Source organism: Mustela putorius, unplaced genomic scaffold, assembly GCF_011764305.1.
Source record: "Mustela putorius furo isolate JIRA1106 unplaced genomic scaffold, ASM1176430v1.1 tig00003987_pilon_pilon_pilon, whole genome shotgun sequence".
Classification (NCBI taxonomy): domain Eukaryota; kingdom Metazoa; phylum Chordata; class Mammalia; order Carnivora; family Mustelidae; genus Mustela; species Mustela putorius.
Window position 1 is genome coordinate 8,542,406 of NW_025422126.1, and position 14,365 is coordinate 8,556,770.

The 14,365-nt window shown below is 41.1% G+C and overlaps 1 protein-coding gene across 1 annotated transcript in view; it reads left to right on the top strand.

Annotated features, from left to right (window-relative positions):
• USP35 (ubiquitin specific peptidase 35) overlaps positions 1-14,365 on the top strand; it is a 51,917-nt gene that overhangs the window by 31,713 nt on the left and 5,839 nt on the right. The gene's annotated exons all lie outside the window — the stretch shown is intronic.

Consider the following 14,365-nt stretch of genomic DNA (forward strand, 5'->3'; position numbering starts at 1 on the left):
CATGTAGAGATTTTTGTGTGGACATGATGATTCAGCTCCTTTCAGTAAATAACAAGCATGGTAGCTGGATCAGATGGCAATAGTATGTTTAGTTTTGTAAGAAATTGCTAAAAAAGAAAAAAGAAAAAAAAAGAAAAACTTGCCTAGGTGTCTTTCAAAGTGGCTGTACCATTTTGCATTCCCACCAGCAATGAATGAGATTTCCTGTTCCACATCCTCGCCAACATTTGGTGTTTTCTGTGTTCTGGATTTTAACTATTCTAATAGGTGTGTAATAGTATCTTGTTGTTGTTTTAGTAAATCTCTAGAATTCATTTAGCATAACTAAAACTCTATGCCCTTTGACCACTTTCTTCTCTCTTCTGCCCCTCAACCACTGTTCTGTTCTCTGCTTCTCTGAGTTTGACTGTTCTCTGTATTTATTTATTATTGAAATACAGTTGACAGGCAGTATTGTACAAAACACTGATTTGACAAGTCTATGTTATGGTGCGCTCACAGGGTAGCTTTCATCCATCACATTCTTTATATTCTCTTTTATCCCTGTAACTTCTTGATTCCATAACCGGAAGCCAGTATCTCCCAAGGCCCCTTTACCCATTTTTCCTGTCCCCTCACACCCCTCCCCTTGGCAACCATTAGTTTAAGTTCTTTGTATTTATGAGTCTTTTTCTGCTTTTGTTTGTTTATTCATTTGTTTTCTAGATTCCACATATCAGTGAAATCACGTTATTTGTCTTTCTCTGTCTTATTTCACTTAGCATCATAGCCTCTAGGTACATCCATGTTGTTGTAAATGGCAAGAGCTCATTCTTTATGGCAGAATAATATTCCATTGTGCGTATATATACCACATCTATATCCATTTGTCTGTTGATGGACACTTGGGCTGCTTCCGTATCTTGGCTATTGTAAATAATGCTGCAGTAAACATAGGGGTGCGTATATTTTTTTGAGTTAATATTGTTGTGTTTTTTGGGCAAATACCCAATAGTGGAATTACTGAATTGTATGGAATTACTTAATTTATTTTTTGAGGAACCTCTATACCTTTTTCCACAGTGGCTGCACCAGCTTGCATTCCCACCAGCAGTGCACCAGGGTTGTTTTCTCCACATCCTTGCCAATGCTTAGTTCTTGTCTCTTTGAGTCTACCATTCTGACAGGTATAAGGTCTTATCTCATTGTGGTTTTGATTTGCATTTCCCCAATGATGAGTGCATCTCATTGAGCTTCTTTTCATGTATCTTGTTGACCATCTGTGTCTTCTCTGGAAAAAAAATGTCTATTTAGGTCATCTCATTCTTAAGTCGGATTATGTTTTGTTGTTGAGTTTTACAGGTTTTTATGTATTTATGTAATAAATATTAATCCTTTTCTTAATCCTATATTAATCATTAATAGGCTATAATGTTTGAAAATATCTTCTTCTATTCAGTAGGTTGTCTTTTTGTTTTGTTGATGGTTTCCTTTGCTGGCAAAAAATTTTCATTTTGGTGTGCTCCCAAAAGTTTTTTTATGTTTTTATTCCCCCTCTGCTGAGGAGACATATCTAAAAATACGTTACTAAGGCTGATGTCCGAGAAATTACTTGCCTATGTTTTCTTCTAGGAGTTTTATCATTTCATGTCTCACATTTAGTTTAATTTTATGTATGGTATAAGAAATTGGTTCAGTTTCATTCTTTTGTATGTAGCTGTCCAGTTTTCCCAGCACTTTTTGGTGAAAAGACTTTTCTCCCCATTGTATATTCTTGCCTCCTTTGTCATAGATGATTTGACCAAGTAATTGTGGGGTTATTTTTGGCCTCTTTATTCTGTTTCACTGATCTGTGTGTCTCTTTTTGTGCCACTGTCATTCTGTTTAGATTACTACAGCTGTGTAGTATATATTGAAATCTGCGATTGTGATATCTGCAGCTTTTTTTTTTTTAAGGTTTTATTTATTTATTTCTGAGAGAGAGAGAGAGTACATGAACACAGGCAGGGGAGGGGGTATAGGGAGAAGCAGACTTCATGCTGAGCAGGGCCCAATGCAGGGCTGGATCCCAGGACCCTGGGATGATAATCTGAGCTGAAGTCAGATGCTTAACCGACTGCACCACCCAGCCATCTCTTTAGCTTTGTTCTTTCTCAAGATTGCTTGGTTATTCAGGGTCTTTTTTGGTTCTCTACAAATTTTAGTATTGTTTGTTCTAGTTCTGTGATACATGCTCTTGGTATTTTGATACGAATTTCATTGAGTCTATAGATTGCTTTGGGTAGTATGGACATGTTAACAATATTAATTTTTTGAATCCATGAACATGGAATATTTTTCTATTTGTTTGTGTCATCTTCAGTTTCTTTCATTGATTGTTTTATTGTTTTCAGAGTACAGGTCTTTTACCTCCTTGGTTAAGTTTATTCCTAGGTATTTTATTCTATTGGCGCAATTATAAATAGAATTATTTGCCTAATTTGTCTTTCTGCTACTTTGTTACTAGCATATATAAATGCAATGGATTTCTGTGTATTAATTTTGTATTCTGCAACTTTACTGAATTAGTTTATTCTGATAGTATTTTGAAAAGGTGGAGTCTTTAGGATTTTCTTTGTAGAGTACGGTACCTGAAAATAGTGATGGTTTACCTTCTTACCAATTTAGATCTCTCTTTTTTTTTTTAAATTTTAAATTAACATATAATGTATTATTAGCCCCAGGAGTACAGGTCTGTGAATCGCCAGGTTTACACACTTCACAGCACTCATCATAGCACATACTTTCCCCAATGTCCACAACCCAACCACCCTCTTCCTACCCCCCTACCCCCGGCAACCCTCAGTTTGTTTTGTGAGATTAAGAGTCTCTTATAGTCGATTTGGATGTCTTTTATTTCTTATCTGATTGTTGGACTTCAGCTCCATGTTGAATAATAGTGGTGAGAATGGACATCCTTGTCTTGCTCCTGATCTTATAGGAGGGGCTCTGTTTTTCACCATCAAGTATGATGTTAGCGGTGGGTTTTTCATATAGGACTTTTATTATGTTGAGGTATGTTCTAACACAGGGAGAGTTGTTTGTTACCATGAAGAGATGTTAAATTTTCCCAAATGCTTTCTCTGTGTCCATTGAGATGATTGAGATTTTTATCCTTTGTGTTGTTAATATGTATCACAAATATGATTTGTGAGTATTGTGTCATTTGTGTACCCCGGAATAAATCCAGCTTTATTGTGGTGCATGGACCTTGGTAATGTGCTGTTGGATTGGTTTGCTAATACTTGGTTGAGGATTTTCACATCTGTGTTCATCAGGAATATCGGCCTGGGGTTTCCTTTTTTTGTAGCGTATTTGACTGGTTCTGGTATTTGTTTTTTCTTTGTTGTTGTTTTAACATGGAATATATTTGGTAGCTTTCCTTTTTCTTCCTTTTTTTTGATGGGGGGGGGAGTAGTTTGAAGAGAAATAGGTCTTTTCTTTCAGTGTTTGGTAGAATTCACATGTGAATCTCTCTGGTCTTGGACTTTGTTGGTAGTTATTTGATTACTGATTCAATTGTGTTATTAGTAATTGGTCTGTTCAGATGGTCTGTTTCTTCTTGACCCAGTTTTAGAAGCTGGAATGTCTCCATTTCTTCGAGGTCGTCCAGTTCCGGGGCACGTAGTGTTTGTGGTAGTCTCTTCAAGTCCCTTGTCTTTCTGTGGTGTCAGTTGTTGTTTCTCTTCCATTTCTGGAGTTATCAGTTTTTAAGAAATATTTTTTAAAAACCAGCTCTTTATTTCATTGATATTTTTTTAGTCTCTGTTTCATTTATCTCTGCTGTGATCTTTATTATTTCTTTGCATTTACTAACTTTAGGCTTTGTTCTTGAAGTTCCTCAAGGTGTAAGGTTAGTGTGCTGGTCTGAGGTTTTTCTTGAACTTGAGGTAGGGCTATATTACTATAAACTTACCTTTTAGAACTGCTTTTGCTGCATCCCAAAGACTGGACTGTTGTGTTCACATTTTCATTTGTCTCCATGTATTTTTTTATTTTCCCTTTGATTTCTTCATTGACCACTGGTGGCTTAGTGGTGTGTTGCTCTCCTTCCAGCTTCTTGTTGGATTGATGCCTTTGTTTCTATGGAATGCCTTTCTTTTTCTCATGTCACAGTCTTTTTTTTTTTTTTTTTAAGATTTTATTTATTTATTTGACAGAGAGAAAGATCACAAGTAGACAGAGAGGCAGGCAGAGAGAGGGGGAAGCAGGCTCCCTGCTGAGCAGAGAGCCTGATGCGGGGCTCGATCCCAGGACCCTGAGATCATGACCTAAGCTGAAAGCAGAGGCTTAACCCATGGAGCCACCCAGGTGCCCCTCATGTCACAGTCTTTGTCTTAAAGTTTATCTGATTTCTTCAGATTTTTGTTTGCGTGGGAGCCTGCTTGCTGCCATCTGCATGGATTGCATGGATTGTCTCAGACACCCCAGCGTGCACTGGCCTTGGCTCCTGACACCGCCCCAGGGCTCCGCCTGCACTGAGCACCCCAGGCCTTCTGGCTCACAGGCAGTAAAGTCAAATCTGGCCTGACTGCCCACGTTCTTTGCAGGCCAGGAGGGAGGGGCACCATTTCCTTTCAAAGTGGTGAAAGGGAAAAACCTACAATAGAGAATACTCCACCTGGCAAGGTTATCATTTAGAATTGGAGGAGAGTTAGAGTTTCCCAGACAAAGTTAAAGGAGTTCACCACCACTAAAGCGGCCTTGTAAGAAACATTAAAAAGATTTCTTTAAAATGGGGGGGAAAAGCTATAATTAGAAGTAAGATAATAATGAGTAAAAAATGTAGTGTATGTCAACATATATATAAAATGTGTAGGAGTAAAAAGTTCTTTTAGAATGTGTTTGAACTTAGGTGACCATCAACTTAATATAGACTGCTGTATACTTAGAATGCCGTATATGAACCTGATGGTTAACACAAACCCAAAACCTGTAATACACAAAAAATAGAAAGCCAAGCTTAACATTAGGGAAGGTCATCAGTCACAAGGAAGAGAGTACAGGAGAAAAAGGAACAGAGAAGAATGATTAAAAACAATAGAAACAATTAAAACAAACATAACTATGTACCTATCAATAATTACTTAAATTTAAAATGTACCTGGTCTAAATGCTGCAGTCAGAAAACACCGGGCAGTGCAATAAAATGGATAAACAACACCCACGGGTGTCTGGGTGGCTCAGTTAGTTAAGCCTCAGGCTCTCTCTCTCTTTTTATTTTTTTTAAGGATTTTTATTTATTTATTTGACAGAGATCACAAGTAGGCAGAGAGATAGGCAGAGAGAGATGGGGAAGCAGGCTCTTCGCTGAGCAGAGAGCCCGATATGGGGCTCGATCCCAGGACCCTGGGATCATGACCTGAGCCAAAGGCAGAGGCCTTAACCCACTGAGCCACCCAGGCGCCCCAAGACTCAGACTCTTGATTTCAGCTCCAGTCATGATCTCAGAATCGTGAGATCAAACCCTGCCTGGGGTTCTGCCCTGGGCTTGGAGCCTCCTTAAGATTCTTTCTCTCCCTCTCTCTAAAACAAAAAAGACCCATCGAGATACTGCCTGTAAGAGACCCCCTTTAGACCCTGGCAGGGCAGCTGGAGCTGAAGTGGGTGCAAGCTGGGGTGGTCCCAGGGTGCTCTGTGCAGAGGGCATCCCGGCAGGGTGGCTGCAACTGTGGCCTGTGTGGGCCATGGTATCCCAGGGTGCTTCATGCAGGAGGTAGCTTGGGGTAGCTGGAGCCGAGACAGGGTGTGGGCTGGGGCATTCCAGAGTACTTGGCATGAAGGGGGCCAAGTGCAGGACAGTGGTTTCAAGCTTTGGTGTCCTGGATGCTGGGCAAGTTGGGGTGCTCTGGTGCGGTGGCTAGCACAAAGCAGGTGTGAGCTAGGAGTTCTCTGAGTGCCCTGAGCTGGGGGTGCCCTGGCAAGCCTTCTGGGGTCCAAGTGGTACAGGCCTGGTGTGTTCCAGGGTCCTTTGTCACTGTGTCACCTTGATGAGATGGCTGCAGCTGTAACAGGTTCACTGGGGGCATCCGGGTGTGTGCTGTTCTGGGGCTGTCCTGGTGGGACGGCTCAGCCTGGGATGGGCGAGAGGCCTGGGGCCCACGGAAGGGGCAGGACAGCCATGGTGCTTGGGTCTTGCTCTTGTCTGTGCTCTCAGGCTGGAGGGGACCATAAACTGTGGTGCTCAACAGCCCTTTTGTCCAGAGGAAGTTCCAGCAGCTCCCCTGCTGTTTGGAAGAGTTCTAGGGCTGGTTTCTTTATATTGTTGCTTTTTAATTTTTTGTTTTTTTAAAAGATTTTATTTATTTGACACGGTGATCACAAGTAGGCTGAGAGGCAGAGAGAGAGGGGGAAGCAGGTTCGCCGCCGAACAGAGAGCCCGATGTTGGGCTGGATCCCAGGATCCTGGGATCATGACTTGAGCTGAAGGCAGAAGCTTAACCCACTGAGCCACCCAGGAACCCTATTGTTGCTTTTTTAAAGTGAGGTTTTTTTCTTTTTTCAACTGTGCCTCAGCATAGACAAATCTGCTCATGGTCCCTCAGGATGGTTCCTCCCCATGACAGTTCGCAGAGTTGGTGGTGCAGGTTCTGAACCTTGGTTTCCATCTCTGTCTCTGTCTTTCATGATGTTCTCCAGTTGGTTGTGCAGAAGCTGTCCAATCAGCCCTTAGTTCTTCAGGAAGAATGGCTCTATAAGTAGGTGTAGGTTTGGTATGTCTGGAGAATGTGAGCTCAGGGTCCTCCTTATTGCCATCTTGGACCAGAACCCGTTTTGTTTTAATTGGCATTTCCCTGATGACCTATTACAAGGAACATCTTTTTATGTGCTTATTTGGCATCTCTGTATCCTTGGTGAGGTGTCTGTTAAGATGTTTGGCCCTTTTTAAAATTGAGTTATGATCGACATACAATATTATGTTTCAGGTGTCCAACACAGTGATCTGACATTAGTATACATCAGGAAATGGTCACCAGGAGAGGTCTAGTTACTGTAATCTGTCGCTTTACAGTGTTAATACAATATTATTGACTGTACTCCCCATGCTTGTGACTTTTTTTTAACTGGAAGTTTGTACTCCTTAATTCCCTTCACCTGTTTCACCCCTGCCAATGCTCCTCCCCTCTGGCAACCGCCAGTCTGGCTCTGTGAGTCTTGGTTTTGTTTTTTAGATTCCACACATAAGTGAAATCGTGGTGTATTTGTTATTTCTGTCTTATTTCATTTAGCTTAATATCCTTAAGGTCCATCCGTATCGGAAAGGGCATGATCTTTATTTATTTATTTATTTTTAAAAGATTTATTTATTTATTTGAGGGGGGTGGCCAAGGGAGAGGGAAGGCATCCCAAGCAGACTCCCCACAGAGCCTGGAGCCCAACACAGGGCTCGATCTCAAGATCCTGAGATCATGACCTGAGCCAAAATAAAAGTCAGTTGCTTACTGAGCCACCCAGGGGCCCTATTTTTAAATTTATTTTATGTTTTTAATTTAATGATTGCATAGTGTCCCATCGTGTGTGTACAACCCAAGTGTCCAAAAACAGATGAATGGATTAAAAAAATCAGTGTGTGTGTGTGTATGGAATATATATAATGTGTGTATATATATTTTGCATGTATTGTATGCCTTTTATTTCTTTTTCCTGCCTAATTGCTGTGCCTAGGACTTCTAGTACTATGTTGGATGGAAGCAGGAATATTGAATATCTTTGCTTTGTTAAGCTTTCACTATTGAGTATGATGTTAGCTGTGGGTTTGTCGTATGTGACCTTTTTTATGTTATGGTTCATTACTTGCGAATGCATTTTGTTGAGATATTAAATTTTGTCAAAATCTTTTTCTCTATTGAGATTATATGAAATTTACATTACATTTAGTGTGATATGTCATGTTAATTTGTGGGTGTTGAGCCATCCTTGAATCCCACTTGGCCATGGTCTATGATCCTTTCAATGTATTGTCAGTTGGCTAATATTTTGTTGACAATTTTTGCATCTGTATTCATCATGGATATTGGCTTGTAGCTTTCTGTTTTGTGTGTGGTGGTATCCTTGTCTGTATTTGGTATCAGGGTAGTGCTGGCTTCATAAAATGAGTTTGGAAGCTTTCCCTCTTCTTCAGTTTTTTGGAAGAATTTGTGAAGGCTAGATACCCAGTTTTCATATTCTTAGAATTTTTGGTAGAATTCACCAGTGAAGTGTCTGGTCCTAGACCTCAGTTTGTTGGGACTTTTTGATTACTGATTCAGTCTCCTTACTAGTCATCAGTATCCTTAGATTTTCTAGAACTAATGTAAATTTCTAAGAATTTATCCATTTCTTCTAGGTTGCCCAATTTATTGTTTTTATAGTTCATAGTAGTATCCTATGAGTGTTTGTATTTCTTTGGCATCAATTGTAACATTTTTTTCACTTTTGATTTTATTTATTTGAGTCCTCTTTTCTTTGTTAGTGTACCTAAACGTTTGTCAATTTTGTTTTCAAAGAACCAGCTTTCAGTTTCATTGATCATTTCTCTTGTGCTTTAAGTTTCTATTCATTTATTTGTGCTCTGATCTTTATTATTTCCTTTTTTTTTTTTTTAACTGTGAGCTTTGTTCTTTTTCTAGTTCCTTTAGGTGTAAAGTTAAATGGTTTGAGATTTCTTTTGTTTCTTGAGGTAGGCCCGTATTACTCTGAGTTTCCTTCTTAGAACTTATTTTACTGGATCCCATAGATTTTGGTATGTTGTATTTCTGTTTTTGTGTGTGGAGGATATTTCTGTTTTAATTTATCTCTAGGTATTTTAAAAATTTCTTCTTTGATCTTTGATCTCTTCTAGTTGTTCAGTTATAACACATTGTTTACTCTCCACAGATTTGTGGTTTTTCCCATTTCCTTCTTGTAAATGATTTCTGGTTTTACACCATAGTGGTTAGAGAAGATGCTAGATATGTTTTCAGTCTTCTTGAATTTATTCAGACTGCTTTTGTCACCTAATGTGTGATAGATCTGCATAATGTACCATGTGCATTTGAGAAGAATGTCTATTCTCCTTGTTTTGGATGGAATGTTTTGTATTTTTCTGTTAAGTTCATCTGGTCTAATGTGTTGCCGATGGCTGGTGTTCCCTTACTAATTTTCCATTTGGTTGATTGATCATTGATGTAAGTGAGGTGTTAAAATTCCTTACTGTTGTATTGTTCTCCTTTTCTCTCTTTAAGTGTGTTAATATTTGCTTTGCATATTTTGGCACTCCTATTTTAGATACATGTGTATTTATAAATTTTTTTAAAAGATTATTTATTTATGTATTTGACAGACAATGAGAGAGGGAACACAAGCAGGGGGAGTGGGAGAGGGAGAAGCAGGCTTCCTGCCAAGCAGGGAGCCCAATGTGGGGCTCAATCCCAGGGCCCTGGCATCACCTGAGCTGAAGGCAGATGCCCAACAACTGAGCCACCCGGGAGACCCCAGATTTATAAATATTATATTTTCTTACTGGATCAGCCCCTCTACCATTATGTGGTGCCCCTCTTTGTCTTATAGTATTTGTTGTAAATTCCATTTTGTTTGATGTGAGTGCAGTTTCCCCAGCTGTCTTTTCGTTTACATTTGCATGGAGTATCTTTCTTTTCTCCCATTCCTTCACTTGTCAGTCTGTGTCCTGACTTCTGAAGTGAGTCTTTGGTAGGCAGTATATGGATAGGTATTGTTTTTTATCGATTCAGCTCACTTTTGATTGAAGAATTTAGCCCATTTACATTTAAAGTAATTATTGAGAGCTATGTATTTATTGCCATTTTGTTAATTGTTTTCTGCCTTTTGTGTGTAGTTCCTTTCTTTCTCTCTCTTCCTTTGTGGTTTTATGATGTTTTAAAATAGTATGTTGGACTCCTTTCTCATTTTCTTTGTGTATTTACTCTAAGTTTTGGTGTGTGGTTACTGTGATGTCCACAGACATCATATTATTTGTCTAATTACATTTTATTTTAAGTTGATAACAACTAATGGTTGAACACATTTGAAAAGTACATTTTACTCCCCTCCCTAGTTTCATGTTTTTGTTTTCTTGAGAGAGTAAGAACACATGTGCATGCAAACAGGGTTGGGGGGAAGAGAAAGGATGAGGGAGAGGATCTCCAGCGGATTCCTTGCTGAGTGCAGAGCCCACTGCAGTGCTTGATATGGGGCTCGCTCTCACGTCCCTGAGATCATAACCCAAGCTGAGACCAAGAGTTGGTTGCTTAACACACTGAGCCAGCCGGGTGCCTTCCTAGTTTCATGTTTTTGATATCTCTTTTTATGTCTTTTTAAATGTATATATATTAGTTAATTATTATAGTTTTAGTTAATTTTGTGAGTTTTATCTTTTAGTCTTCTTAGTACCTTTGTAACTAACTGATTAATCCATTATCTTTACTATGTATTTAGCTTTTCCAGTGAGATTTTTATTTCTGTGCATGTTTTTGTTATTAGTGACATTTCTTTTCAGCTTAAAGAAGTTTGTTTAATATTATTCATAAGGCCTATTTAGTAATGATGAATTCCCTTAGTTTTTGCTTATCTTTAAAGCTCTTTATCTCTCCTTCAAATTTGAATGATAACCTTGCAGGGTAGAGTGTTCTCAGTTGTAAATTTCTCTTTTCAGCACTTTGAATATGTCACTCCACTCTCATCTAGCTTGTCAAATTTCTGCTGACAAAGCTGTTAGTAGCCTTCATGGTTTTATTTTTATTTTAAACATTTTTTTTGTAGGTAAAAGCTTGTTATTCTCTCGCTGCTTTTAAGATGCTTTAAGTTTTGACATTTTAATGATAATGTTTCTTGCCGTGGCTGTCTTTGGGTTCCTCTTATTTGAAACTCTCTGGGCTTTCTTCTCTTGGATGTCTGTTTCTTTCCGCAGGTTAGAGAAGTCTTCAGCCTGTTTCTTCAGATACATTTCCTGGCTCTTTCTTTCTTCTACTGGGACCCCTCTATCATGAATGTTACTCCATTTGATATTGTCTCCGAGGTGTCTTAAGTTACTTTTATTCTTCTAAAATTCTGTTTCCTTTTGCTGTTTGGTCTGGGTGAGTTCCACTGGTTTGTCTTCCTGCTTGCTGGTTTCTCTTATCCATTCTGCTGTGGAGCTGCTCTAGTCTATTTTTCATTTGAGTTGTCATGTTCTTCACCTCTGTGACTTCCTTTTGGTACTTTCTCACCATGCTGTTTTGTTGTAGAATTTCTCACTGTGTTCATCTAGTCCCCACCGCTGCCCCTTCCCCAAGTCTGGTAAACATGTTTATGCTCATTCATTTGAATTCTTTATTAGGTAGATTAAGATTAAGACCTCATCCTTAAGGTCTTTTTCTGAGGTATTATCTTGTTCTTTTTTTTTTTTTTTTAAGATTTTATTTATTTGTGTGAGTGGGGGTGGGGAGGGGCAGAGGGAAAGTGAGAGGGAGAAGCCAACTCCCTTATCTTGTTATTTTGTTTGGAGCACAGTTCTGTTGCCTCATCTTCCTTGACTTTCTACCTCTGTTTTCCGTATTAGGCAGAACAACCACTCTTTGTCTTTAAGGCGTGGCCTTTTGTAGGTGGATTCTTGGTCACTCTTGTCCTGGTTCTTGGTTATCTCTTGAACTTTTGTAATTTGCTAAATCACTGGATTTATTCTTCATATGTCCCTATTGATATGACCCCATTCAAGCAGGTTCTAAGACCTGTCAGTGATCCAAAGGTAGGGACCTCATTTAGCACCTAGTTTCGGAGATGGGAAGCCAGACTCTCAGGCAGTAGCTTGTGAAGTATGTGAATATGTTAGGTCCTATGTTGCTACAGTAGTAATCCCTGCCGGCCTCCAGGTCAGATCTGGAAGTGTTCCCTGGACAACAGTTTTAAAAATCAGGGCACCAGCCAAGCTCCTTTCTGGGAGTTCCCTCCAGCAGGAGTGAGGTGAAGGGTGTGCACAATGTTCTGTCTCCTTGCTCCTGTTCTGGAAGGGCTTTCTCAGCCTCTAGATAGGTGGGAAACCTGAAACCTGTCCTTCTGGCTGATGCTCTGGACTAAGTATTTGGCTTTTTTCATAGGCAGAGTCAGGTTGTGTTTCAGTCTGTGTGGCCTGTGTGGCCTGTGCAGTGTCCTTGGGGTGGGGGTGGGGGTGGGTAGCCTGCCAGGAACTTTTTTTTTTTTAAAAGATTTTATTTATTTATTTGCAGACAGAGATCACAAGTAGGCAGAAAGGCAGGCAGAGAGAGAGAGAGGAGAAAGCAGGCTCCCCAAGGAGCGGAGAGCCTGATGTGGGGCTCGATCCCAGGACCCTGGGATCATGACCTGAGCTGAAGGCAGAGGCTTTAACTCACTGAGCCACCCAGGCGCCCCCTGCCAGGAACTTTCTGTGTGTTAGCTTTTTTTTTTTTTTAAAGATTTTATTTATTTGTCAGAGAGAGAGCGAGCGAGAGCGAGCACAGGCAGACAAAGTGGAAGGCAGAGTCAGAGGGAGAAGCAGTCTCCCTGCGGAGCAAGGAGCCCGATGTGGGACTCGATCCCAGGACGCTGGGATCATGACCTGAGCCGAAGGCAGCTGCTCAACCAACTGAGCCACCCAGGTGTCCCTCTGTGTGTTAGCTTTGTGCACAGCTTGCTAACCGTAGCCGTCTTGGGCCATGAGGGCCGGGTGATCAAGGGGCATCTCCCGTGTGGGTCGTGCGTACCCACTTGCTTGAGCAAGACAGCCAGAGAGTGTAGGGAATGGGCTTGTTAGCTGGCTTCAGAAAGACGGCAGAGAAATGGTGGGACTGTATACACCCCTGGGTTTCTGCAGTGCGGTGGGAGAGTGCCTCGTCTGCACACATGTCTCCGCTTCAGGGGCCAGGGGATTGTTGCATTCACCCACCTGCACTAGCAGATTCTCTCTCTGGAGTGCCAGAACTCCATGACAGTTTGCACTCGCTGTCTTAGCCTGGAGTGGGGAAACACTACCACTCCCTGTGCGGTCTGACTCAGTGGATGCACTCCTGTCCCTTCCAGCGAGGCGGTGGAGGCTGGGTGCCCGGCTGAGTCTGCCTACCCATGCTGGCACTCTGCCTGTGGTGCAGTGATGGTCACCCCCCCAAGGTCCCCATCACCAGGGGGCTTCTCAGCTGTCTGCATTCCTCTAGCTGTTGTCTCCAGATCTGGAAATAAATTGATCAGACCTATAGTTCAGGCATTTTGCAAACTGCGTTTTTTTTTCCCTGGAGCTCAGGTCAAGCCCTCCGGGGCAGAGCTCAGTTTATCAGAGTACTTTGGGACCCCTGGCTTTGCCAGTCCCATGTTCTGGAGGCTCCTCTCTCTCCAGTAAATATCCCAGGCTCTGGGGTGCTAGGCGGGAGGCATCAACTCTTCTGTCCCCTGGCGGAAGCGCCTGTCTAGGACCACCTCTCCCTGTTATGTGTCTTTGCTGGCAGGGTGGGGTTTTTTGCAAGACCCTGTCTAAGCCCCTTGGAGGCATCTCAGGGTGGTCCTTCTGTCCTTGGTTGTGGAAAAGCAGTTCTTCTAGTTTTCAGATCTTTTTCAGAGGGACCCGATCCAGAGGGAGCTGTGGATTGGGTGTGTCTTTGGGGTTCCGGATCTCACTATGCCACCAACTTGGACACTCCCCTTTCTCTGTATTTGGCCCTTTTAAAAATTGGTTGTTGGTTTTCTTATTGTTGAGTTTTAAGAATTCTTTGTATATTTTAGATAACAGGCCTTTATTGGATGTGTCTTTTGCAAATATTTTCTCCAAGACTCTGACTTGTCTTTTAATTCTCTGGGTGTTTTCTTTCCCAGAACAGAAGAATTTAATTTTAAGGAAATCCAGCTTATTAATTATTTTCATAGATCATGTCTTTGGTGCTGCCTCTAAAAATGCTTCACCATACCAAAGGTCATAGAGGTTATCTCCTGTGTTACTGTCTGAGAATTTTTTCATTTTGTGTTTTGTATTTAGGTCTCTGGTCTGTCTTGAGTTAATTTTGTGGGATGATTGTGAGGTATGTGTCTTGGTGTGTGTATTTTTCTTGTGGGTGTCCAAATGTTCCATTTGTTGACAAGACTGGTTTTTGCTCCCTTGTTTTGCCTTTGCTCCTTTGTCCAAGGTCAGTGGGCGGTATTTTGGGGCCTGTTTCTGGGCTCTCTGTTATATCCTGTTGATCCATTTGACTCATCTTTCACCCGCACCACACTTAGGCATCTTTTTAAAAAAAGAAACAGAGCAAGAAGCTTTGCCCTGGCTTGTGGTATGACTTCAAGTAGGTTTCTCCTCTCTGAGCTTCGGGTCTAGCGTGGGGAGGTCAGAGCCAACTCTCGAGCACTTCCTAATGTGTGTGCTTCTCAGACCTGGTGAAGGTCTAGTTTTTCCAGT